Below are 27,027 nucleotides of genomic sequence, written 5' to 3' on the forward strand. Positions count from 1 at the left end.
ACACACACACACACACACACACACACACACACACACACACACACACACATACACGTCTTGTTTGCATGAAAGATGCCTACATTGTAACTCCGGGCTACTATGTTTTCCCCATGACTCTTGGAATAACCTCAAACTTCTCTCTTCAGCTTATTTTGTTTGCCTACAATTCTGAAAGCCAGCCAAAATTTCCTTTGTCCTCCCTGTCTACCATGGCATCCAGTCCTGTGGCTGCTGGTCCCCAATTGTCCCTGGACTACCGGATTACATATTTTATTTATTGCTTGTGGCATTTTCCTACACTTGCCTGTTTATCTTCCCTAGACGGGTAGCTGTGCAGCTGCTGGCAGGATCTCTAGCAAAGAATCAGAGTGCCTGGCACATAGTAGGTCCTCGGGAGATGCCACACAGGCAAGAAACACAACCTTAGTGTACCCAGGGGCTCAGAGGAAGCCAGCATTTCAGGTGGAGAGCTGGCTAAGCCACCAGTCTCCACACACCCTGGCACCTCGCCCAGTCTGACTCTGGGGCATCTAGATTCCCTTCAAGCTTCGGCAAGCAAGCAGGTCTTCCTGCAGTGCCCCGGGTGGGAGGGTGTGTGCCAGTCACCTCTTGAAGGGGGTGAGTAACTACCCAGGCAGTGCTTAGCTTTAAATCATGGCTTACACTGTGGTCATCTCCTGAAGCTCCCTGCTTAAAATGGAAAGTGGCATTATTCATGATGAAGGGCAGACAATAAAAAAAGCCCTTTAGGTCAGGCCAGACACAATGGTGTGGCTACTCCCAGTGATGGATGAGTGCATCGGCTCTGAGACAGTTCAGTCACAGAAGGGTTTTGAGTTACACTTCCAAATTAGCTCATCACTCAGCACCTTGCTCTCTGAGGTGCCAGGAGACATCTCGTTCCTCGGCTATGGCAGGCTTGATGGGAGCAATGTCCCTGAATCAAGACCAGAAGGTGGGAGACTAGAGCTGGATCTGAATCTTAGCTGTTAAAGTCCCTGACCCAGTGATCCTGAGTAACTGACCAGCCCCAAGCCCACCCTACTGCCCTGCACCCCCCAGGCTCCTCCCTCATCTGTGACATGAGTAAAATAGCCATACCTCCTCCATGGCCATGGGGATAAGCCAATAATGAAAATCGATAGAAAATGTCTACCGCAATGTCTGGTGTGTGGTTGACATTCCATTGGTGGTGGCCGCCATTGTTGGCAATGTCCTCTTGCCATCCTCTTCCCACGTCCTCTCTGTTTCTTTGTCTACATATCCTCCTCCATCTCTCTGTTCTGCATGCTCTTCTCAGCTTCTCCATCTATACGCTCTCCTCCCTTTCTCTGTATACATACACGCTTTCACTCCTTCATCCATGCTACATGGCCTACAGACCTCAGCTTCTACCTCTACCGTCCTCCTGAGCTCAGACCTCCCTCTGCAGCGTCCCTCTTCCTTCTCAGGTACTCTATCATTTTGTAGGAGTCTGTCAGCTGGCATATCAAGACCCCGCTACCTGATATCTGACTTTTCACCATTTCTTTCCATTTTCAGAATCCGTGACCCAGCCCAGCATGTAATAAAATGCATGACAATGGATACATCTGGTTTTCCTGAGGGCTCATGGACAGAATGGACAGAAGGGCTTAAGATACAAATGTAATATTTTTATCAGGAAATAATGTATTTTTCTGATAACAGTGCCATCAGTGGGTTCCTTAATTAGATTCATATTCTTCTCAAGAAAGGTGTCATTTGCCTACGGCACATAATAAACATTCGAGACACATGTGTTGAGACTCTTTGCGTGGGATAGCTGTAGACACTGAACCAGGAACACAGCTATCTTGAAGTCTGAGGATCCCGCGATCTCCCCTTTTATCACCAACGACTATATTAAGCTGACAGTCACCCTGAGACAAAGCCTCCTCACACGTGGCTCACTTTCTCAGCACACCGAATGTGGTGTGCTCTCTGTGCAGAGCACACTTCTGTATAGCATGGATGATAGTGTCAAAATAAGCAAATGTGGTTCTAAGTCACACATTTTAGGATTTTTGACTACCCTGGGAGATTAACATGCATAAATAATTCTCAAAAAGAAAATATGGCATGTAACTAATGACCTAGATGTTTTGTTTGTGTCTTGAGACAGGGTCTTCCAGTGCAGCCTACAGTGGCCTGGAACTCTCAGCCCTCCCATCGTCGCCTCCTCAGTGCTCGCATTAGAAGCATCCGCTACCACACTCGAGCTGGCATCCAGGTTTGATTTTGTTGCTTGTCTGTTTGCTGAGGGTCTCATAACCCAGGCTGGCCTCGAACTTGCTGTGTAATTGAGGCTGGCCTTGAACTCCTGATCCTCCTGCCTTTACCCCCTGAGTGCCGAGATTAGAAACGTGTCCCACCATGCCTAGTTTAATGTAGTGCTGGGGATTGAACCCAGAGACTCATGAATGCTAGACTAACACTTTAGGGACTAAGCTATATCCATGCTCTCTACTTTTAATAGGAGTCCCCACAGGATGGTTTGATGAGGAGTAACGTAGCTTGATCTGGTATGTATACATGATTAGTGTTTCAAGAAGCTAAGAGTGGCGGGTACATTGGGCCAAGGTCACTGTGTAGTAAGGCAAAGCACCCGGAAAGCAAGAGAAAGGAGGCTGTCCGCTCTGAGGCATTTGGGAGCCCATTGGGATGTGGTAAGTGGGAACACGGGGAGTGAGGGACGGAGATCATATAGAGCCAGACTTTACATCCCTTTACCTGGTTGGCACCTCAGCTTGGAAATGCACTAATTATCTTTATCTTTATGTAATGGAACTGTCGGCTCCCCCAAGCTCCTCTTCGCCCAGTATTTCAAATTTTAGTAAATATTTTCAGCGCCTCGGACACTTCTTCTCATCTAACTCACCATCAAGTTCTGCTTCTGCAGGGCGTCGTCATTCTAACGTCTGCTTTCTCCACCGCCGCCACCCATATCCCAGACCACCTGCTTTCAATCACTGTGCTCCTGGATCAATTTTCTTGAGAGAGTTTATGTTTCTTTGCTTGCTCGAAATGCTCCCACCGAGGCCGAGGGCATAGCTGGGTGATGGGATGTGTGCTTTGCGGGCTGCGCAGCCTCTGGGCTCTCCCTGGCCCTGTCATTCTATTTTCTCTGCTTGCCAGCGTGGCTGCAGCTTTCCTTGCTTACCCAACAACAGACAGTCGCCGTTCCCTTTGCCCCAAACAGCAGTCCCTGAACTCCAGATATGCTTAGCTCTTAGCTCAGTGATTATTGACCTACTCACTGCTCAGGTGTCGGTTCAGGTGCCACTACTACCGAAGAGTCCTCCCTGATCCTCAAGTTCCCAAGATGCCTCAGGTTACTCACAGGTGACTCATAAACATATTCAATTACAGAAGCCCTGGTCCAGTAGAAAGCAAGATTCCCGAGGGATAAATGCTATGAAGTTGGCAGGCTGTGCTCGCTTTGTCTGTAGGACAGAGGAGGAGTGTCCCTCGGACGGAGGACTGTGGTTCTGAGGCCACGGAGCAGTCAAGAGGCAGCGAGTGTCTTCACTGTGACAATCTTGATGAAACAACTGTCAAATCAGCAAGGCCTTCTGTGGACCCATCCTTTCCTGCATTGTTAATAACTTGGACATGATTGTCTCCTTGTGTTACAACACGTGGCTCACTCAAATTTACTTCAGCCACTGCCACTGGCTTTCCTGGGCCTTCTTGGAACATTGGCCCACTTAGATGGTTTCTTAATACAGCGATCACCAGCCAAGCAGACTTCAGGAACCACACTTTCCTGTTTGAATAACCCAATATTTCTGTTTTCTCCTGAGCACAAACTCTGGGCAGAGGGGCTTCCCATTTTCCTGCCATCTCTTGTTTCGGCTTCGTGTCTGGAGGAAGGACTCTGTCCTCTGTCCAGCAGACAGGTAGGCACGGCTCCTGCAAAGACTTCCCAGCTGTTTTCTGCGATCCTCTTCATACCTCCAAATGGCCTTTTCCTTTCGACTTTCTCCACATGGAGCTGTTTATAACAAAGCTCTGTCTTTAGACCCATCAACTTTTTTTTTTTTTTTTTTTTTTTTTGCCTTCTTTGAATGTTCACACACCTCTTGATTTTTCTCTCTCTCACATTTAACCTGTAACTTTTACACAGCCAATAAATGATAATGGTGGACAGATACCCATAACTGCTTGTTTGTGACAACTCAGGCTGACTTTGTACTTTCTACCCTTTCCCACCTCCCAAGTGATTATAGGCATGCTCAACACACCTGGTATCCTGTAACTGTTCTTATTAATAGATTTGATTTAAAAAAAAAAAAGTTTCAAGGTCACAACAAAACCTAGCGGAGAGTACAAGTTCCCCCCTATACCCCAAAAGCCTCTGACATAGTGACCACCTTCTACTAGAGTGGCACATGAACCTACACGGACAGTACATTGCTGCCCCGGGTCCAGAGTTTATAATGAGTTTTCTCCTGGGGTTGTACCTTCTAAAGGTCATAACACACATAATGACAGCCGTCTCTCCTCGCAGCATCACACAGCTAGCTTCCCTGCCTGAAGACAGTCATCCATGTCCACAGATTTATCTAACTACAGGTGGCATGGACATCTTTCTGCCTCCATGTTCTAACTTTCTCAGATAACCGTATGGTAGGAATCAGACAGCCGGCAGCCTTTCCTGTCGGCATCTCTCAGTCGTTTGTCTTTAAAATGCCTCCACCACACTTTCTTGTAACTTGATATAGCTCTTGACTTTTTAGTGCTAAGTACTATTCTACCATGTGGACCTCTAGTATCTTTTTCAACTCCATTTCCGGGACTGGCTAGCAGGATAACCGGAAGCACAAGCTGAAGTAGCACAGTAATAGCCATTATTTATTGAATGCTTTACACCAGGCATTCTCTGGAGTGGCCTTCAGCACATCGTCCTTTTTAAGCCCGTCATGTAGGCGCTATCAACAGCCTTACTTTATAGACGAGGACTGAAGCCCAGGGGGTTATGTTATTGTTCAAGGCCACATGTCCAGGAAGGGGGTCTTCATGGGACCACAACCCAGAGACTTTGACCTTTGGTCTTCAGACAGGTAGATGTACATTTCACAATAGGGACATGCTCCAAGAAATGTGTCACAAGGCTGCCCTGTCATATAAACGACATAGACACTACTTAGACAAACTAAAACAGTTACAACATCTCTAGACTTTGTCATCTTCTGGGACCACCCTGTACAGCAGCCCATGATCGTCCCTGTGGAGTTCATGACTGCATTTGATGTGTCCCACCCAAGAAGGTAAACAGTGTCTACCGTCACCAAATGTTGCCTCTTACTAAGGTCAATATTTTGGTGTAGGGCTATTGGAATTACAATTTATTTTCTGATGAGAAATTCAGAGCACCACGATGCTCAGAAATACCCAGTGCTTCTCCAGTGAGCTGTGGAACTGGCGCTGTCAGCCTACAGTATAAATGTTCAGCCCTACTCAGAGAATGCAGCAAACAGCTACCAATCACTTGCCCAGTGGATCATTTTATCCATGGGCATCATGACCCTCTTAAAGCAGACATGCCCCTCGAGCCTCATAGTGCTCCCCCATGCTCCTCCCCATATTGTACACCCTGCTCCCCACATGAGCCAGTATGTGCAACCCTAGGAGCCTGAGTTTGTCTGTATCTAGATGGCATCCATGTGGGTACTGCCTTTACTATTGTCTCCCCCCAACACACATACACACACACACACACACACACACACACACACACATGTCCTCCCCAACTCCAGAGGCGGCTGGTTCAGCCTGACTACATCTGCTCACTCCCTGTCCCCTCCACTTCCTTATGCCCTGAATTTCCAGACAGAGTCAAAAATGGGCTCACATCAAACTTGTTTTCCTTCAGTGTAATTTTCCATTTATAGCTGGTCTTCTCTTGAAAGGCTCTGCCTCCCCCATTGCTTCCACCCCCAACCTTGGGGTATTCAGGATAAACTCTTTGGCTTTTTTTATTTTTTATTTTTATTTTTTTTTAAATCTTGTGGTCAGCTGGCCAACCAGTCATTCATTCAGAATGTCTCCAGAAAAACCGGTGGTTACCTTTACAGACATTTACCCTAATTTCCATGGCTTTGGAGACCTCCTGGCCTGTCGCCCGCAGATTCATGTGAACCATTGAACAGAAGCATTAGACTACTCTGCAGGGACCTTTCCTGCAGGCTTAGCCTGGTGAATAGGGACACCAGGGGGGTAGTAAGGCTCACCCATTCCACACAGTGTACCTACAGAGGAAGAAGTGGGCTCAGGGAAGTGAAGACCACTGTCAGCCACACCCATTGGGGGGATCTGATGGCTGACTTTGCTGGCCTTGTGTTTTAGGCATATCTACCTTCTTCTGACTTCTTAGCTGCTGCTGCAGTTTGAATGTCTCCGTTAGGCTTGTGTGTGTAAACATTGGGTCCCCAGGGGGTGACTCTGTTTTGAAAGGTTATGAATCTTTAGGTGAAGCCTTGCAAGAGGAAGTGGGTCCTTTGAGGGTAGGCCTTGTGATTCGCTAGCCATGCTCCATCTCCTGGCAGCTCTTTGCTTCCTGACTGCTGGAATGTGGTCATTGGCCTCACACTCCGGTTGCAGTGATGAACTGTGTCCTTTTTAAATCCCCAGGGCAAAGTCAACCCCTTCACCCTGAAGTGGCTTCTTGTCAGGTATTTGGTCACAGTGATAAGTTACTAATACAGCTCAACTCTGTGGCCCTCTGCCACCTTTCCAGTCTTCCTGTGCCTGGAACACTCTTCCAGCCAATTCCTCTAACGCTTCTCTACCCCAACCAGATTCGGCCTCAAAGCTGCACGGCACCACCTGCCTCTCCTCCACAGCGCTGCTCAGACTCCAGATTCTCCTTTTATTTGAGTAATTTTCCAATTAACCTCTGGAAGTCCCTCCAGACAGCAACTCCACGGTGCTCCCTGATGTGGCAGCCTCTCCTTGCACCTACCCATGCGGTACGGAAATGTTGTTTGCCGCGTCTCATTCTCTGTCCATGCGTTTCCTGAGGGTGGGTTCAGGGCTTGTCCTAACACACGGTGCTCAGCTCAATAAATATTTGAGGAGCTGGGCTGCATGAGCTGGGATTGATTGAACAATGTGGCTTCAGAAGGGCGCCGGAAATGTTGGAACTTTTGATGGAACAACCCTATAAAATGTAGCCCTCTTCCAGATGGCCTGGAAAGTAGAATAGTTTTAGAAAGAATGGTAGCTTTCTTCAAAAGCCAGGTTTACTGGCAGGAGAGAGAGAGAGAGAGAGAGAGAGAGAGAGAGAGAGAGAGAGAGAGAGAGAGAGAGAGAGAGAGAGAGAGAGAGAGAGAGAGAGAGAGAGAGAGCTTGCTGAGCCATGGGCAGTAGACTAGGACACACAGTTTTCTCCAAGAAACATTGGTACTGTGGTTGTAAATCTGTGAGCATCTCTGACCTTCTGAGGTCCAGCTGGAGTCTAGAGTAAGGCCAGGCAGAAGTAGCTGATGAGCACTTGCGGACACTGTATTGGGATTTGGTTCCTCACAGCCCTTGGTCTTGTGTGGGCCAGTTTGCAAATCTCTATTGCATGGCAATTTCTAGCTCACCTACCAGCACTGTCGTCTACTGATTAACTGTCTTCTATTCCATGCATACCAAGGCCTGGCTAGGATAGCCTGGGTCCATCCCTCTGTCAGGCAGATAGGCCTCTGCATGAGAAAGAAAGGAGAAGGAGGCTCCACTTCTGCCTGGAGGAAGAACAGGAGAAGCAGGACAAGGTGTCGAGGCAGAAGCAGAGGGTCCCAGGCCTGTGGCTCACCAGCAGGCTTTATGGAGTTAGTGCCAGGTAACCACAGACGCCTGCATCCAAGCAGGTCCTGGCCTCAGTCTGCTCTCAGAGCCCCATGGAACACAGTTATTTGAAAAAGTTGCTTTTTTTTTTTATGCTAGCTCCTCCCTCCCATCACAACAGACCATGAGTCTGGTCCTTGGAGGACTGAATTGCCTACTTTAAGGATGCTATAAAGAAGCCACTTTGGAACTGCAAGAATTAACCTAGCTAAATTGAATAGTCATGGGCTAGAACAGATTAACACCGGGCTCCAGTAATCAGTTAGGGTGCGTCTAGGTTTTCAAGTATTTCACAATAAAACTCCTGCCCAATTAGCAGTAACAGAGTGGAGAGTGACACTGTTCACAGCTTGCTGGCTGCAAAGCTGGGCTCTAGCACATTTCCTGTCACATAGTAGGTACTCAGAAAACTATTACTAGATGAAGGCAGGAAAGTCAAGGAGGCCAACTTTTTGAAGTGGTCAGAAAGCCTGAGCCCTCGGCACACATGGCGTGTAATGAGTAGCGTTGTCCCTTTCTGCTTTCCTTTCTAGATCTACTTCCTGTATATCCAAAGTCTCAACTCAGATCTAAGGAGGGTATTAAAAAATGTAGCCACCAAGGACTCAGCTCTGGAGAAGAGGCAAAGCTCTGCCCAAATTGAAAAATCTAGCACAAATAGCGAAAGAGAACACCTTGGGGTTTCAGTGGCTTCCGTGTAAGAAAATCAAAGGCTCATTGATGTTAGTGTTGGTTGGAGAGGTAGAGCTGACTTCCAAAAGATGAAACTCAAGCTCCTCCTGCCCTTGACTGGGTTGGACTGGGGTTGGTGCAATGGGGCCTAGGGCCAGAAGAGGGCGCTCTGAGACAAGTGTGTTGCCTCCTGCAGGGCGAGCCAGGGGTCCTTTGTGCCTGGTCTTCTCTGAAGGCTTTTGTGTTCTCTGTGGGGAGCTGAGAGGGCTTCCCCACTGTGGGCCAAAGATAATCTTGTGAAAACACAATTTAACTCATGTGTTAAATACCAAATTCCAGGGATATAGTCATGTTCACAAAACATTTTAATAGACTTGAACCCTGAAATCTGTGAACAACTAACATGCCACACTCATTAACAGTCTAAAAATGCCAAGAGGAGGCAGTGGCCCCTTCACATATTGCCTAGGCATAGAAGGTAGTCGGACTGAGAAGGTAGACTGTCATGTTCTGTCCTTGAGAGGCGTTTCCATGTGGTGTATGTCACATATCAGGTTCATCAGGGTTGTTTTTGCATAAATACATTGACCACAGCCTACATCTCGATTAAAAAGAAAATAGTGCAGTCATCAAGCTGGAATACTTTTAAATCCCCGTTTTCAGCCAATATATACAAGCTTCTGTGTTTTTCTTCCCTGCCCTTCTCAGTCTCTGTCCTTCACAGGGGAGGAGACGAATTCAAGGAGCCCTTTTGGGAAACAGCACACTTAGGTATAGAACCATGACAGTCAAGGCCAGTGTGAAGAATTTCTTCTACAGAACAATTCACACAAACACTCTAAGATGCAGTGTGAAAACCCCACAAAGCTGTGTGCAGGAGGAAAAATAATAGAGGAGCTATGCAACATCAGTAATGGAAGGAGAAACCAAGTTATTTAGCCCAACACATGATAGACACCTATGAGGTTTAAAGCATAGAGAAAAAAAAAAATGGGAATCTTGAGTGCAGAATTGTCTCATGGCTGCTTTATAAATCGTCATGGAGTGGACTCTGAAGAAGTGAATCCCTCAATGAAGCAGAACTCAACTGTAATCTGGATGCTCTCCACATCTGGACCCTCTCCAAATCATCTGTGACCACGGGGAGTTCACTAAGACTTCCTAGGTCCTGATTCTCCCTACAACTCTATCACATCACCTTTGCCCCTATGGAAGGTCCCTGCCACCCGATGAATCCCCCAGGGATCTTGCTTCCCTCCCTTCATCTTCTCATCCAAGCTTCCCCAAAGAAGCCAGCAGAATGGGTCCAGAACTTGAATGCTACCTCACCTCTGATTCTCCCTTCTCTGGTCTCCCCAGTAACTTAGGCTTCTGGCTCTTTACCTGAATGCCCAGGCCTGGCACCTGTTCCTTTAGCCACTCTTTCAAGTATGACAGCCTCAAGCATCTACCCAGGGAGTCTTTATCAATATGTATGTTTTCTCTGAGTGCCCTTGGCAACTCCAGAGTCAACTGTGTCTCCTAAAGTCTGTCCTGCTCCCCACCCTAATCCCCCAGATTCACAGCCCCCACATCCTCCAAGAGCATCCTTAGGCAGTGTGCAGTCTTAAGATAATACTGTGACCACTGAGGATCTATTCCTGAAGGGAGAGCCGCATCCAACCTGAAAACACCCACTGTCCCCCACTTCTTGTCTCACCTGATTGATGGCAGTGCAGGGCTTGCAAAGTTGCCCCCAGTGCAGCTATGGCCACACTTCCTGTCTCTGACTGTTTGTAGGCATTTTGTCAGGATCTGACCTATCAAAATGTCCCTCTCTGTTATCATTGTCATAACAATGAATTCTCAGCTTACCAGCAGAAGTTGCTTCTCTCCTCCTCTTCCTCCTCCTCCTCCTCCTCCTCCTCCTCTTCCTCCTCCCTTCCTTTGTCCACAGCCTTGCCAGCCTTTTCCTTATACACCACAGATCTGATCATACCTTACCCTTGATCACATTTCCACTTTTAGTTTTTATTGCCTAGAGGCTAAGCCTGAATTTTACAGCTCGACTGGAATGAATACAGCAACCTTTATTTATTCAAGCAACAGACTAGGTATGGAGATGAGTCAGGCCTTAGAGATAGATACCCTGTGTGTGTGATTAGCTTTGGTCTTTGTACTGGGGCGGGGGGCACACTGCAGCAGGGCTACTCACACATGCACGCACGCGCGCACACACACACACACACACACACACACACACTTCATCATCATCATCATCATCATCATCATCAAAGGACATAAAAAGAAAAACAGAATACATATGAAAGATATTCTGTTTACTATCAAGGGACCAATTAGGAATAAAAAAGACAGACAGCAAAATTCCTTGAAGAGTGATGTACACACCTTGTACACACCTTGCACGCCTACCAGGAGGAAGAGAAGAGGTAGGATACAGGATGCAGAGGGCCATATTCCTGGTATCTGTAAGTAGTATCTGGTTCCTGAGGGGTGGGAGATGTTTTTGACTATGCTCCTCAGAGGGCTGGGAGGGGGAATCTCCTGGACATTTGGGTTGGCAATGTCTGGCACAGAGTAAGTTAAAAACCTGTGAGATGAGAAGCTGAGTGGATGTGTGGATGGATAGACACACGCATGCCTGGATAGACGTATGTGGGCTGAGCTCAGTGTGGTGTCTTTTAGGAAGTTACAAAACTGATGGTGCTGAAGCCTTGAGGCAGACAGAATTTACTTGTATGTGTTGAAGATGACTGAAATAAGCTCTCAGGCTCTCTACCACTTTGGTTAACTACCTGTGTGTGTGTGTGTGTGTGTGTGTGTGTGTGTGTGTGTGTGTGTGTGCATGCTCACACACTTGTGAGTGCACACATGTGCATGTGTGAAATGAGTATGTATTTTACAAATGGACATATTTTTGTATTTGTCTTCAAGAAACAGCCCTTACTTAGAGCCCGATGGGTAACCTTTTCTTTTCCTTAGCAGAACAGGGTAGCTCAGTGCTCAGCCGCTTCAGTTAAATCCAATGCTGGCCCAGTCTTTTACCCAGATTCTGGGAAACCTCACCAAGGCTTCGGTTTCTATGTCCACAAAGCATGCGTGCCTCTTATCTACCTGCAGTGGATTTCTGGGAGGACTTAGGGCACGAGGGGTGAGCTGGCCTAGCATTTGGGACAAGGTAAGGTCTTAGACACCTTTAAGCATGGCTCTTCCAAGTGGCTTTCTGAAAGACTGGCCACCACAGACAACAGAGACGAAGAGGAGAGTCTCTCTCTCTCTCTCTCTCTCTCTCTCTCTCTCTCTCTCTCGGAGGGGCTGGGAAAGCTATAATCTCCTTTGACTGCAGCTGTCCCTGAAGATGACTGAGGACACTTTCACTAATTAGACATGTCACCTCCTCAGCAGAGAACAGGGAACCTGATACTGACGGCTGAGCCAGCTGGTGAAAGTCACATCCTTGGGCTCTCTCTGTATAACACGACTTCTGTTCCTTATACTGAGGCTATTTGGTGGCTGAAAACACCTTGCCTATCACACATCTTCTTAGGCCACGTGTTGTCTGTCCCTCAGACTTCTCCAGGTTCACCCTCCCTGGCCCTCAGTGGTGATAGGAGAGAAGAATCGGGGTCCCTCTGCCACTCCAAAAGAGAAGAACTTGTCTTCCAAGGCTCTTGCTCCGGGCCCCAGCTTGTCTTAGTCTGCCCATTCCTTTGCCTTTATGACTCAAACTTTGCCTTTATGGCTCTTGGTCTCTCTTGGCTGTGTTGGGGCTAAGGGCGGTTCCTTGGCTGACCAACTCTTTCTGGCTTTGGGCCTTTGTCTCCCCACCCAGGAGGTCTGCCCCTGACCCCACTATAGGGTCACTCTACGGCGGCCTCTGGCTCATATCATGTGGGAACAGTATCAGAGTACACCCACTCACTAGCTGATGTACCCGTTCAACCTAGCACTCCCTGCGACCCACAGTTTGTGAAGGCTGAGTGTTTGGTGTGCCCCTAACTCATTTTGACGCCTGCATAGCTGAAGATGACCCCCATCAGATCTCTTCTACGATCTCATCTTCGGTTCTAAACTTCAGAAGCAGACGGGCATTGCCCTCCTCACTGCTCCAGCTCGTGTCTGTCAGGCCTCATCCTCACCCTCATCATGTGATGAGAGAGCAGAAGCCATTTCTCAGATCACCAGAGCTGAGAGCAATGCCCATGGGTCTAGGCAGCTTCGTCAACTGTCTTCTTTGTTCTGTGTCTCTCATTTTTTCTCTGGATGCCAACAACAGGCTTGCCATCTTAGCCTCTGAGAGGGTCGGGACACCGGTTATGAGCAGTGGGATGGGGAGGTATGACGAAGGTGCATTGCTTCATCTCGGTACGACATCCCTCTCAAGAGCTGTAGCTAATGAAGGAGCTGATACCCTGCAGGTACTGTGCTGCTGAACTCCAGGCAGGACCTGCCTCACAAACGTAATTCAGACTTTCTCGTCTCCGTATACCAAGATGTTCACATCTTTAGCCATGACTGAGAAAATTCAAGGTCCAGAGCCCTGCACCACGTCACACCTACCAAGAGGATCTCAAGGGAAAAGGTAGACAGCAACAAGCGTTGACCAGCGTGGAGGAAATGCAGCTCATGTATGGTGCTGCTTGGAGCACAGACTCGTGTGGCCACCTTGGGGAGGGCTGGCAGTTCCTTAAACAGTGAAGCACGGTTAGCTTATAACCCAACCATCTCACACCTAAGTACGCACCCAAGAGCAGGGAAGGCATATGTCCACATAAGATGAGTCTTCTAATGTCGGTGCAATTACTCATCCGAGTCAAGAAGGACCTTCATGGGATGGATTAGTCAGCCATAAAATGGAGCTAAATTCTGCTACATGCTTCAACATGATGAACTGGGCTATGAAAGACACCAGTCACATCTCGGAGAATTGCACGTATATGAAATGTCCAGAATAGACAAATCCAAACAGACATGGAAACAGAGAGTAAGTTGGTTATTTCCAAGGAGTAAGGGAATGAAAAAAGTAATAGGAAATAGCTGCTAATAGTTATGTCCCCAACTAGGTAGTGGCAACAGTTGTACGATTCTATAAATGTCCTAAAAGCCACTGAGTTGCGTACTTTATAATGGTGAATTGTAATGTGTGAATTATATCTCTAGAAAGCTGCTTTTGAAATACTTTCTGCCATTTCAGTACTTGGGGGCTGAAAATGTAGGTGAGCTGGCACAGTGCATTTTTTCTGAAGGTTGTTTCTAATACGCTTACAGTAGTCCAATATTCGGTGGGTAACAATATAATCACTTTAAAAATGGCATTTTCTCCTAGAAGGCAAGCTTCAAGAAGCGGGAGATTTTTGTTTTGTTTATTTTTTGTTATGTTTACCATGTTTAACACAAGACTTAGTTCACTGTAGGATCTGTAAATGGTCATCAAATGAAAGGAGCCTTCGAGGCTCTCCATCCAGTCTTAAATGGACACACAGTCTCACTGGTGACTGGGAATTCTTTGCATTTCTTCTTCTTCTTTGTTTTCAGAATTGGTGCTGGGGGTTTCTGGGTGTCCATCCCAGAGCCTTGCATACATTAGACAAGTGCTGTACCACTGAGCTACACCTCAGTCCTCAGCACATGCATTCAGAGGCCTCCTGAGCCTGTAGGAAGGGTGAATGGAGCAGGCATCTCTGTGCTCTCTGGGAACCAACCCAGGAGACCTCTGCTGAGCCGAGTGTGCCCTTGAATGCTTCGAGTGAACCGTGCCAGTCAGGATTGAAGGCGTGCTGGCATGGCAAGTGTCTCAAAGTTCCTCCTGGTGGGATCATGTCAGGGAGCCTAGTGTGGTGAGGATGAGTTCCGATGGGCGAGGCTGAGTGAGGAGGTCAGGGGAGGAGGGAACAGGCATTTCCAATAGAAAGTCCTGGCCAGTTAGGAAGCAGTCCCAGGCCATGGTTTTATTGTGTCTCTGAAGCAGGGAGTAAAATCAGGAGGGGGGTGGGGGGAGTACCAATTCCCATTCTTCATCTTGGGGAAGGCTTTGAGGGAGGTGTGGTAGGAAAGGGTGACTCAGGGGTTGGGAAGGGAGAGAATAAGACTGTCTGAAAGTGATGGGGAAGACTTGAGTGGGAATATTTACCTTTAGCGCCATGGAAAACTGGGGAAGGAGAGCCAAGGTCAAGGCAAAGGGTGATGTGATACAGGAATTGGGAGCCAAGAGGTGCTTGTCTGTGTGTGATCCATAGTCAACGGGGAAGGTCAGGGGGCCACAAAGCGAGCAAGAAGACATGTCCAGTCGCCTTTCTCCCACACAGACATCTCTTATCTCATCCCATATCTCATCTTAAGAGGCAGGAATTCTAGGAAACGTTTTCATGAGATGGAGATGTGAATGGGCCAGGAAGTGATTAAGACATGAATAAGGCTTTGGAAGAAGGTGGGGAGATGCTGAAGGGTTAAGATGATGAGGGCGGTGGGAGGAGGCAAGGAAGATGTGGGAAGGATGAGGTTCAAGGTCAAAGATGATGCTATAAAGTCTGGCACAAATCACCAATGGAGGCTTGGGAAATGAAGAGATGGGCCAGAAAAAGAAAGATCCACCCCAAGCAGGCTAATGAACAAGGAAGAGAAGGGCCAGAGCTCTGAGCCCTTCTTGCAGAAGTTGCCTGACTCCACAACCCAAGGGCAGGCGTGTAAACCCCAGGGAGCCTGAGATAAAAGTGAGCCTAGGCTCAAGTGGACTCCGATGGGTAAGGATGTGACACAACAAGGTTCCCTTTTTCCTACAGTTTGGTGGCTTCTTTCTGGTTTCTATTTGCAGAGCCCAGGAGGAAGAACAAACACCAGCCCGGCTTAATCGTTAGGGCAGGGAGTTTGGGCACAGGATAGATCCAGGCTTTGTGGCTCCCCAGCTGTGTCACCTGCCATAGGTGCAGACAACACTGCTCTAAGCCTTCTGTTCTCTCCTCTATAACCAGGGGAGACTCTGAGGATTTATGACTGAGATGGCATGGATGTAGAAACTGGACTCCTGACCCACTGGGGTGCCTAATCTTTCCTAACCTCAGATGCACACATTGTAAGTAGGCTGGCATCTCTAGAGTCAAGATGTGGGACATCTTTCCTCAGCGGTGCACAAAATGATTTACAACGTACAGCACTTTAGGTCTGGTCACATGTGGAAGTAGGCATCTAGGAAGCAGGAGTTGTGCTGGGTAGCCAGGTGCTACATGATGCCGTAGCTGTGCCAATAGCTAGCTATTCTCCAGACTGGTGAAGCCCTTTACCTGGTGGGTAGGAGCAAGGCCCTAGGGTATTGGGTTCATTACAGCTTTCTGTGAGAACTTGGCTAGGTGTTGTCACCTCTCTGATTCCCCCGTTTTTCCTCTTTCCCTTAAGCCTTCTCCCCTGCCCATGATATCTCATTTCAAGCCTTATGTCTTCAGTAGCAGTGGCTGATCCAGGGCCTCTCTATATCTGCAGACACTCAGGGTCTTTCCTATCCACAGTACTGTGGGCACAGGGATTCTTGCGGAGGCTTTTGCCCAGGCACATACAAGCTTCTCTTCGGTGGTCTTGGGGAAGGTCCATGGGGAGACAAACATTGCCTGCTCTTTTCTTGATCACTAGTCTGTCTGTTTGCTTCATGGCACCGAGGACAGAGCTACTGACCTCTAGCCAGACTGGCTGTCTGCAAACCCTTCTCTTTGGGGCTGAGGCTCCCTCCCGCAATTTCTTTTCTAATTGTCCCGTTTCACAGTCTGGAAACCAAGGTCAGGAAAGTCAGCCCTGAATTAACAACTTGGTCAGTGGAGAGCCACGCTGCATGGAATATAATTAAAGTCTGATTTTGTTGAGTGAAGCGCAGCTGGAACTTCAACCCCATAGTCCTGATATAGAGGACAGGCTTTCTAGCAACATTTGCAGAGGCCCCCCGGGAGGCCATGGAACTGGAATGTAACTGATGGTCAGAGGGGGAATATCAGAGAAGCCCCATCTTCTCAGTAACTGTTTCTGACCCTTAGAGAGTCTCATGATGCCTTGTGCACAGTTATAGCTTTCATGGAGAATCCCAGCAGAATGGCATCAGTGAATCAGGAAATCATGGTGTGCTACATTAGACCCGCCAGCATCAATTGCTCATTTATCTGTCTGTCTGTCTGTCTGTATGTCTTTGTATCCTCTGGTGTATCTTCCCAAAAAAACATGGCAGCTAAGCTGAGCCATGGCATATGGAGTAGCATATAAAGATGGGTATGTGGCTGGTAAGCCAAGCTGAAACCAAGGAAAGAAATAGAGTAAATCTATATTCTGTTGTTAAATAGAGCCACCTACTGGGTAACTTTTATTTATTTATTTATAAAGATTTATTTCTTTTATGTATATGAGTACACTGTAGCTGTACAGATAGATGGTTGTGAGCCTTCATGTGCTTGCTGGGAATTGAATTTAGGACTTCTGCTCAATTTGGTCAGCCCCACTCTCTCTGGCCCAAAGATTTATTTATTATTATAAATAAGTACACTGTAGCTGTCTTCAGACACACCAGAAGAGGGCGTCAGATTTCATTAAGAATGGTTGTGAGCCACCATGTGGTTGCTGGAATTTGAACTCAGGACTTTCAGAAGAGCAGTCAGTGCTCTTAACCACTGAGCCATCTCTCCAGCCCAGGAAACTTTTAAAGAATGAAGATTTATTTAACTCATGGTTCTGGAGGATAGGAAGTCCAAGGTCAGGGGGTCACATTTAGTGGGGGCTGTCTTCTCTCCTCAGAGTTACTGGCAGCACAAGGCATCAGATGGCAAGAGAGACACATAACAGAATCGGAGCTGACTGGCGGCTTGGAAAGACCTACCCTGAGCTGGTGAGTTCGTTCAGACCATTAAAAGTTCTTGCTCCCCAGCCCATGACCTGAGTACCCAGGCCGTACATGGTACAAGGAGGAATCAACTATTGCGAGTTGCTCTCTGAGCTCTACACATGTGCCATGGTATGTGTTAGTATGTGCATATGGACACGGACACACGTATGAATAAGGAAATCAATGTAAAAACTGAAAAAGAAAAGAAAACCCCTACCCGGAAGGGAAGGTACATAGCTCAGTTGGTAGGATGTGTTCCAGGCATGTATGATGTGTTCCAGGCATGTATGATGTGTTCCAGGCATGTATGATGTGTTCCAGGCATGTAGGATGTGTTCCAGGCATGTAGGATGTGTTCCAGGCATGTAGGATGTGTTCCAGGCATGTAGGATGTGTTCCAGGCANTGTTCCAGGCATGTAGGATGTGTTCCAGGCATGTAGGATGTGTTCCAGGCATGTAGGATGTGTTCCAGGCATGTAGGATGTGTTCCAGGCATGTATGAGGTTCTGGGTTCAACCCTCCACACTGAAGTGGCATATGCTTGTCACCCCAGTCAGGGGGATCAGAAATTCAAAGTCTCCCAGCACTTGGGAGGCAGAGGCAGGCAGATTTCTGAGTTCAAGGCCAGCCTGGTCTACAGAGTGAGTTCCAGGACAGCCAGGGTGATACAGAAAAACCCTGTCTCAAAAAACAAAAACAAAAACAAAAACAAAACAAAACAAAAAACAAAACCAGAAACTCAAAGTCATCTTCCTTGGCTACATGGTGAGTTTGAGATCAATCTGCATTAGAGACTATCTCAAATTTAACAAACAAATCTAAAGACCTACCTTGGAGATAACAGAATAGCTCATTACTCTCCATGAGGCTGTTCAAAGCCCTCATGGCCCAGTCACCTCTCCCAGGGCCGTCCTAGTCTCAGCTCTGAATATCTTACAATGAGAATGGCACTCAGCTCCAGAGTTGGTGGAGACACTCAGACTGCTGCTGCTGCTGCTACCAAGCCCTCAGCCCCTCACAGACAGAAGGGGCAAAGAAGAGGGAGAACAGAGCAGTCTGTCTTACCTACCAACAGATATGGCACGCTTGGGGAACTCTGAGGAGCTCGGGGTCTGGGGTTTCACCTTGTTCATGACCCAGAGAGAACGGAGGGAACACTCTGGCTGGCCTGTTGGTGGCTGTCTGCAGAAAGCTCTCCCGTTCTCTCCCTTCCCTAACTTTTCCAACCCAACTGCCCCTCTGGCCCTGCTTCCACCAACTTGGGATGCCACAGAGGGCTACCCACCCACTTGTACTCACAAAAGCAGGCCTGTCTGGATTTGAGCAGGGTAACACACAGGGACCGGCTGGGGAGCCGCACCACTCTCCTCCGAGGAAGCTGGCAGGGCTAGTCAGGAGGGAGGCCGACCCTCTCAGCCCAGACAGAGGCAGACATGAAAGCCTGGGTTCAAGCAGAGCTGCCCGATGGGTTTGTACCACTGACCCAAAGAGTCTAAACTAAGCTGCCATCTAATCTTTTGTGGTAAACCAGTTCAAAATGTTTGCTTTTCCAATGGCAACCATCGCCCTTATGCCCTCAGTCAGCCATTTTCGGCCTATGGGTCTCGACCCCTTTGGGGGTTGAATGAACCTTTCACAGGGATTACCCAAGACCCCCAGAAAACATGGATATTTACGTTATAAGTTGTAACAGTAGCAAAATTACAGTTAGGAAGGAGCAATGAGAATGATTTTATGGTTGGGGGTCACCACACCATGAGGGACTGCATTAAAGAGTGCAAACATTTGGAAGGCTGGTGTCTTAGCTAGGATTTTACTGCTGTGAACAGACACCATGACCAAGGCAACTCTTATACAGACAACATTTAATTGGGGCTGGCTTACAGGTTCAGAGGTTCAGTCCATTATCATCAAGGCATGCCAGCATCCAGGCAGGCACGGCGCAGGAGGAGCTAAGCGTTCTACATCTTTACCTGAAGGCTGCTAGAAGACTAGCTCCCACCTAGTTAGAAGGAGGGTCTCATTGCCCACACCCGTAATTACACACTTCTTCCAACAAGGCCACACCTCCTAATAGTGCCACTCCCCGGGGCCAAGCATATTCAAACCACCACAGTTAGGAACCACCATCTTAGATAAGTACAAGAGAAGATGTGGACACTAACTATGGCATTTGCCAAGTCTTGGTGGCTGTGACTTACAGCATGATATTGGAGAGGCTGCCCTGGGCTTCCCTGTCCTGTCAGGGAGCTGCCCCATGGAGGCTATTATGAACAAGAAACCTGGCTAGACAGAACAAGAGAATAAAGTCGGAATCATGGTTAGAGACACAGGCTTCAATGTGAGGCTTTCTGGATTTATGCCCACAAAGTCAGGTGACCGTTCTGACCTTCAGTCACCACACTTGTAAGCAACTGCAACTCCTACCCTTCGTGCTGGTTACCCAGATGTGAGAGAAGCATTCGTGCCAGCCCCTGGTCCACAGTAAAACATACATTGCAGAATCTCATCTTACAGCCGCTGTGTTTGTTGTTAGGATGATTCAGAATAAATAAGATAGTCTCACTGCCTTTGAAAGTTAAATCACAAACACCGTATCAGGCTCTGCTAAGTGCTACGGGAGACCAGTACCAGGCGCTGAGGATGCGGGGTAGGGAGCTTTGGTGGAAAATGAAGCGTCTCTGCCAGAAGGACAAGCAGGCTTTGCATGTGTGGGAACAGAATAAAGGAATCATTTGAACAAAGGCCCATGGGAAAGCAGAGGGCATCTCCCTAGCCTTAGGCTGTTGAACAGAGGGTAGAAGGGGATGCCCAGGGTCAGTGTTAGTTTGACACTAGATCACAGAGGACCTCAAATGATGCCATTTCAATGAGCTTAGGCTCTCTCCTGCCTACTTTTGTTTATGGCTTGTCTACTCCCTCTAAGGCTTGTAATAGCCTAAGAAAAGAAGCCCATTATGCGGTGTTTATTTTGTGTTATTGAATGTGCACATGCAAGCAGATGTGCATGTGTGTGTGTGTGTGTGTGTGTGTGTGTGTGCACTCACACACATGCAGTTTTGTATACACTCATGTATTTTGAGTGAGAGGGGGTTATCCTCCACTAGCACTGGCTACCATACCTCAAAGGATAAGGTGAAGTCTGCCAGTGAATGCTGTACTCATCTCTGCCCCGCCCCCTGCTGACCCACTGCTAGACTTACACAAAAGCAAGCAACCATGCCTGGCTTTTAAATGTGGGTTTCGGAGATCAAATTCAAGTCCTCATGTTCGTGCAGCAGGCACTGTAGCCAACGAGCCATCTCCCTACTCCCAAGAAAAGCCATCTTATCATTGATTGTTCAGCGGTGTGGTTTCTTGGCACACAGCCGACATGAGCCAAGCACATAGTGTGTTTGTTGCTGGACAGTCAGAGGTGCTATCTGTGATCTTGATATTGAACAGACACAGCTGCACACTCTAAGACTTTGGAACCATTCCCGTAGCTAGATGGAAACGGGAAAGCTTAGCTTGGCCATCAGCAGTGTTTTATTACACGCGGTACCTGCAGTGGTGGTTTAAAGAAATCCTTCCACAGTTCTACCATGACATGTTCCAAGAGCTCTGATGTAGAAGGAAAAAAAAGTTCTCTACGTTCAACTGGCGAACTCAAATCGTACCTGTTCATTTAATCATCGGTCGGTCTCCAGCCCTTCCTACAAGGTCAGCCAATGTTTCAATTAAACAGGTACTCTGTTTTACTCCGTTACGGTTTGCTGTTGGTAAGAAAAGTGTCTGAACATGCTGTGCCTTCAGCGCAGCCCACTGAGCACCTACTATGTGTTTGTCAACATCAGTCTGTTCTGACGAGACACAGTGCCTCAGTCAGGTTAGCTCTGTGGTCTGCACAGCAGAGTCGGTTATTTCTGGATTGTTCTATAAAACTGAGAGCAATTTAGGATGGCTCTAGACAGCCCTGGGGTTTGGTTTTGTTTTTTTTTTCCACTCTATTTGTTTAGAGTGAGGATAGACAGTTATAAAACACAGCTGGCTTTGGGAGAAGAGGGACTACATTCTTTATGCAGCTGTGAACCATGGAATTATTTAAATTTAGCTCTAATCCAACTAACCTAGTTCTTGGTAAAGAGGACCAAAGAACCACACTATCTTTAACATGTTAGGTTTTGGCATCTCTCCCAACCCCAAATGAGGAAAAGGAGCAATGAAGATAGCAGATATTTTGACTGCTTTTAAGATTCATTCTCCTGGGTTTCCACAGAAAAACGAGTAGGAGGTTGTTTTCCAAATCTGAGGATAAAGTTCCCTTAACTATCATACATTACCCAGTGTCCTTCTCATTGATACACAGGGACCAGAAGTTCCAGGGAAGGGTCTTCTGTGCTCACCCAGATGTTGAGGGGTCAGACTGCCTGACTTCAGGATTCACATTTTAGTCACAATTTAGATTTTTCCTAACTTACCCCATTGTGGTAGAATTGCACTAAGAACATACTTGTAAGGAGAACAGGGAGCAGAGCTGAGGAAATGGAAGGATTTCAAACACACCTAGGTTCTAATTGTTCTGAAGGACAGTGGTAAAAAAAGCAGGCCAGCTGACTCAGCACAAAAGGCCAGAGGAACACGCTCCCCTTTTGTACTTGAGTGGGTTTCCTTGACTGCTACCATCGGAACAGTTTGTGTGTCCCCAACTCCCGTGCTGATCCCCCTTCTCCAGGATAGTAGGAGGACTTAACTGCTTTTGCAAATGAGTAGAGCTCAGGGGTGGAGCCCACATGCAGGTTGGGCCCCAGAGATCCATCACCCCTAGGCTTCACAGGAAAAGAAGTCAGCCCATATCAGACACTAGATCTGATGGCTCCTGGGTCTTGAACTTCCCACCATTCAGAACCATAAGAAATAAACTGCCTTCACTTACAAACCACCCAAAGTATAGGACTTGCTGTGGGACCCAATCATAATGGTAGTAATGCATACTTGTTTTTGAAGGATCACATTCAATGCAGAACCATTGACCATTGGCAACTGAATATCCAATAGTAGTAGACTCACTAAAAATTATAGAGGAATATGCTGCCACAACTCAAAATTCTGTTTCAGGAGAATATTAAATAGGATGGAGAGTATATGTGCTTTATTGAGGGAAAAGGCTATAAATACAGTTTGATACTGTGTCTGTTAGTCATACGTGTAATAGGTAGGCAGGTAAATAAAGAGACAGATATATGCCCAAGGACAAAGCTGCCAAGATATAAATCAACATTACTAATATTTTAACAATAACAAGTATATTTTTACTTTTTCTAAAATTTCCTAAGCTATATTTTACACTTCTGATAATAAAATCAGCTCCTCTAATTATCCCAAAATAATTTTGAGTGACATCTCCTCATTAATTCAAGAATGTAATTCAACAAGAAAAATTTCAGTTATTCCCTGTGAAGATACTATATTCGAAATCATAAAAACTAAGTGAGATAGACAACAAATTCACTCATGCTTATTGCTGGTAAAATGCACTGTATTGTGTCTCTTGGAATTTTAAAAGAAATTACATTCTTTTTATTACGTGCACGTGTTTGTGTATAGGGGGTTGCACCATGTGTGAAAGTCGGATATAACTTTTAGGGGTCATTTCTCTCCTTTGACCATCTGGGTCTAGGGCTCAAAATCAGGTTATCATGTTTGGCAGCAGATGCTTTTAACCCAAAACCCACCTTTTCTGTGCAGATATCAAAACATCTGGTAGTGAAGCTACGATATGTCTCAGTGGTAGAACACTTACTAGAATATACAAGTCCTTGGCAAGTTCAGTCTGCAACCCAGCAAAAGAAAGACACACACACACACACACACACACACACACACACACACACACGTTGAAAAAGCATACACAAAAATCCGTAACGTCTTTAAGATTGGCAGATTTGACCAGCACTCGGGAGGCAGAGACAGGTGGATTTCTGAGTTCGAGGCCAGCCTGGTCTACAAAGTGAGTTCCAGGACAGCCAGGGCAATACAGAGAAACCCTGTCTCGAACCCCCCCCCAAACAAAACAAAACAAAACAAAAACAAAAACAAAGACCCCCAAAACAAAAAAGATTGGCGGATCTGAGCCATGCTTGATGATGTAATCCTTTCATTGCAGTTATTCAGGAGGCCTAAGCAGGAGAATCATAAGTTCAAGACCTATCTGGGCACTTTAGTTAGTCCCTCATCTCAAAATAAAAAGTGGAAAGAGAACTAGGTATGTACATCAGTGGTAAAGCAATTGTCTAACAAGCAAAAGACTTTAGGTTTAAGCTGCACTAGCGCGCATGCACACGTGTGTGTGTGTGTGCGCGCGCGCACGCACACACTCATACATACACACAAGTGCATTTGCCACATTTGGCTTCGCAGCCTTTCCAAACATGTAAAGGACAGAGGCAGTACCACGATGCAAACAATATTTCCACACCTTCCAGAAGATTCGAAGGGGGCCAGTATTGGGCAAAAAAGCTTACCGTGCTTAGAGAGCTAGTAAAGTTGTAAGCAACACATCGGTTATTCCAAGTACATAGATTCTATTAAGCACCTGTGAGACAGGGGCTGAATATTCCTTTGTCCTATCTTATGATTGTATGATACAGTTCTGCCAGCTTTGGGAGGGAGAATGTTCAGTGATTGGCAAGTTGGAGCCAACAGCCTGTACCTAGGATGGCCCTTCTGGCTTTTCTCTCCTAAGTCTCTTCAGTTTTTCCTTCACTTTGTTGAGTCTGTTCTGCCAGGAGCCAAGTGACAGTTTAATTACCGCCATCATCACCCACTACCTCCAACTGCCCGGTGGCACTCCACAGCAGTCAAGATAAAGCCTCAAGACCGCAAAGCTCCAAGGCCCTATATCATCTGCTCACTGCACGTCTCCCAGCCTTACCCAGATCACTCCCCCCTCCATCCCTGGGCTTCCTGCGATGTTTTAGAACATACCAAGCTCCTCCCACCTCAGGAAGAGAAGAAGCGCAGCATATTCTCCGCCTTTACCTCTATCACCTCTCAGACATTTGCTTCTCGACTCTGTTTATCAAAGTCTCCCCAGCCAAGCCTTCCCTTGTAGTGTTTTCCAACACAGACCCCCCACAGCCTCTGCTAAGGTCTCTAATTTCTTTGGCATACCATGCGTGCGCATGCGCACGCTTTCCTTGCCCCCGCCCTTGCTTCTGCCGCATTAGGATGTAAATTCCTTGAGGGCTGGGACTGCGGGCTGCCCATCCTTGTAGTCTATGCAGGTTCCCTACGGAAGTACCTGCTAAATCAAGGTGAAAGGAAAGGATTCAGCCGGCACAGGAAGACGGTAGTCTTTCCAGGCAGCCCTGTTTGCTGTGGATGGAGGCAGTGAGTCTTGCTCGGGCCCAGCATTACAGTTCAGGTTAAAAATACTCTCCCCCCCCCGCCCCGCCCCCGCCCCCGCCCCGGGCGGAGTGAGGAGAGAGGAGATGGGGAGAGATAATGAGCAACATAAGCTGGCCGGCACAGCCTAGCGGGGTGAGTGGCTGGCCAGGAAGGAAAGGATCTGGATACAGGAAAACACTGTCAGGGCCGCCTCCGCTGACAAATGGACAGCTCCTTGCCCTTTATCAGGAGGCCCTCCCTCCAGCTGCAGTATAGGAGATATTTTCCGAAATCCCTCCTCCCGTCTCTCTGTGTGTCTGTACCGTATGCATGTACACAAGTTTGTTGGTGCATACATGTGCATGTGTGTGCAGACACAAGAGGAGGCCAGGCACCAGCAATGGCTTCCTCCATCATCCTCCACCTGATTTTTTTTTTCTTTGAGACAAAGTCTCTCACTCACCTTGGAGCTCACTGACAGAGCAAGCCAGGAATCCTCCTGCCTCCACCCACATCCTTGCACCTCATCCCACTTCCTCCATCATGTCAGGGTTACAAATGTGTTCTATGGTACCCAGCTTTTTTATGTTGATGCAGGGGAAACAAATAAAGACAGGCACTTTATTAACAGAGTCATCTCTGCAGCCCATAAGGCTTTTTCAATAAGTGAAACAAACAAAACAGTCTCTTTATGTAGCCAGGTAGATCTCAAACCCCCAACCTCTGTCTCCGCCTCCCAAGTGCTAGGATTACATATAAACGCCACCCTGCTGATGAAAAGACATCATGTCACCAATTCAAGATCGATTTCCCTCTTACAGCCAAGACGTGCTAAAAGGTTTTCAAGACAGTTCCTAGAACAGAGGTCCCTGAAGCCCTCATCTGACTGTTGAAGAGTGAGAAGGAGAGATGCGATGAGGCCCTCCTTGGCCCATCCTTCCTCTGTCCTCCCCAGGGCCTATCCAGCGTGGGATCCAAACCTCCCACCCAGCACAGTAGGCTCAGGCCAGCTACCCCAAGGTGAAGCCGCCCTCCAAAGGCTTGGCTCAGTCTAGGACTGCGTAAGGCAGGGAGGGTCAGGTCAATGGGTCACCAGAAACAACTGGGGCTTAGCCTTAGAAACGCCCTCCCTGCTTGCTTGCACTGCAGGCCTCTGGATCCACTCTGATCCAGCTGTGTATTAAACCCTCAGGCCTTAGTGGGAGGTGGGGGAGTATCAGGAAGGGCTAAAGGGGGACTGGAGAGGTTCCAGCTTTTTGGGGGGAAGAGTATCAATCTTCAGTGAGCAGCTGCCTAAAGACCCCGGCGAGCAGCCAGGTTTGAATCCATCTTACTTCCTAGGCCTCAGAGGTAAAAGATTAACTGAGTTGGGTGTGGGTGCAGCCGACATCTTCTCCTCCAGACCTCAGCCTGGACCCCTTCCCAGACTTCGTCTCTCTGTGCAGCTTCGGAAGCCAAGTGATGTGCTCATGGTCACCTGGTGCAAGGCAAGCGATTCGCACATCACTGAGACCTTGATCCCTCTGGCTGTTTCCATAGCCACAACTCTGAGCTATCACAAGGGCAGGGCAGGGCAGGGCAGGGCAGGGAATTAAAGGCATCAATAGAGACAGCTGCACTATCCCATGTATCACCTCTAGTCTGACTGTAGCCCTCTCCCTGTTAAGGCTTTCCCACAGAGGGAGAAGCAGAAAGAATAGTTCCTTAGCTAAAGCCAGCAGGAGGGAGGGCAGAGCATCAGGCAGATAATGGCTATGCAATCAATCTGCCACTGTCAGCAGCCCCTGCCATCCTCACCACCCTTGTCCAAGTGATCTGAACCCAACATTAGCTTCAGGGGGCACTGAACAGAATTTGTGTGTGTGTGGGGGAAGCCCTGCATTGAAGATCCTGGAGTAGGAAGCCCAAAGCCTCTGTGTGCAAAGGGCAAAGGAAGCAAAGGCCTACATGTCCTTAGTCATTGTTGGGGTCATCTACAGCTTAGTGTGGCACATAGGTAACCTGCATCTACTCCTGACTTTAGCCTTCAGCACTTCAGAGAGCTCTTAGGGGGCTGGCTCCAGATGCCGGACATGAAGAAAAATCCAGAATGATGATGATGATCTTCCTTTTGAGGACGGCGGTCTTGGGGCAGGACTACCAGAATCAGCAGGGCAGGGGGGAACCTTCATGGTCCTGAACTATCTTTTCTCTTTCTTTCTTTCTTTCTTTCTTTCTTTCTTTCTTTCTTTCTTTCTTTCTTTCTTTCTTTTTCTTTCCTCCTCCTCCTCCTCCTCCTCCT

General features: G+C 47.5%; 1 protein-coding gene across 6 annotated transcripts in view; it reads right to left on the bottom strand.

Annotated features, from left to right (window-relative positions):
* The window catches only part of Fgf1 (fibroblast growth factor 1), a 91,507-nt gene that overhangs the window by 42,079 nt on the left and 22,401 nt on the right, over positions 1-27,027 (bottom strand). The window lies entirely within an intron of this gene.

Source organism: Mus pahari, chromosome 15, assembly GCF_900095145.1.
Source record: "Mus pahari chromosome 15, PAHARI_EIJ_v1.1, whole genome shotgun sequence".
NCBI lineage: Eukaryota > Metazoa > Chordata > Mammalia > Rodentia > Muridae > Mus > Mus pahari.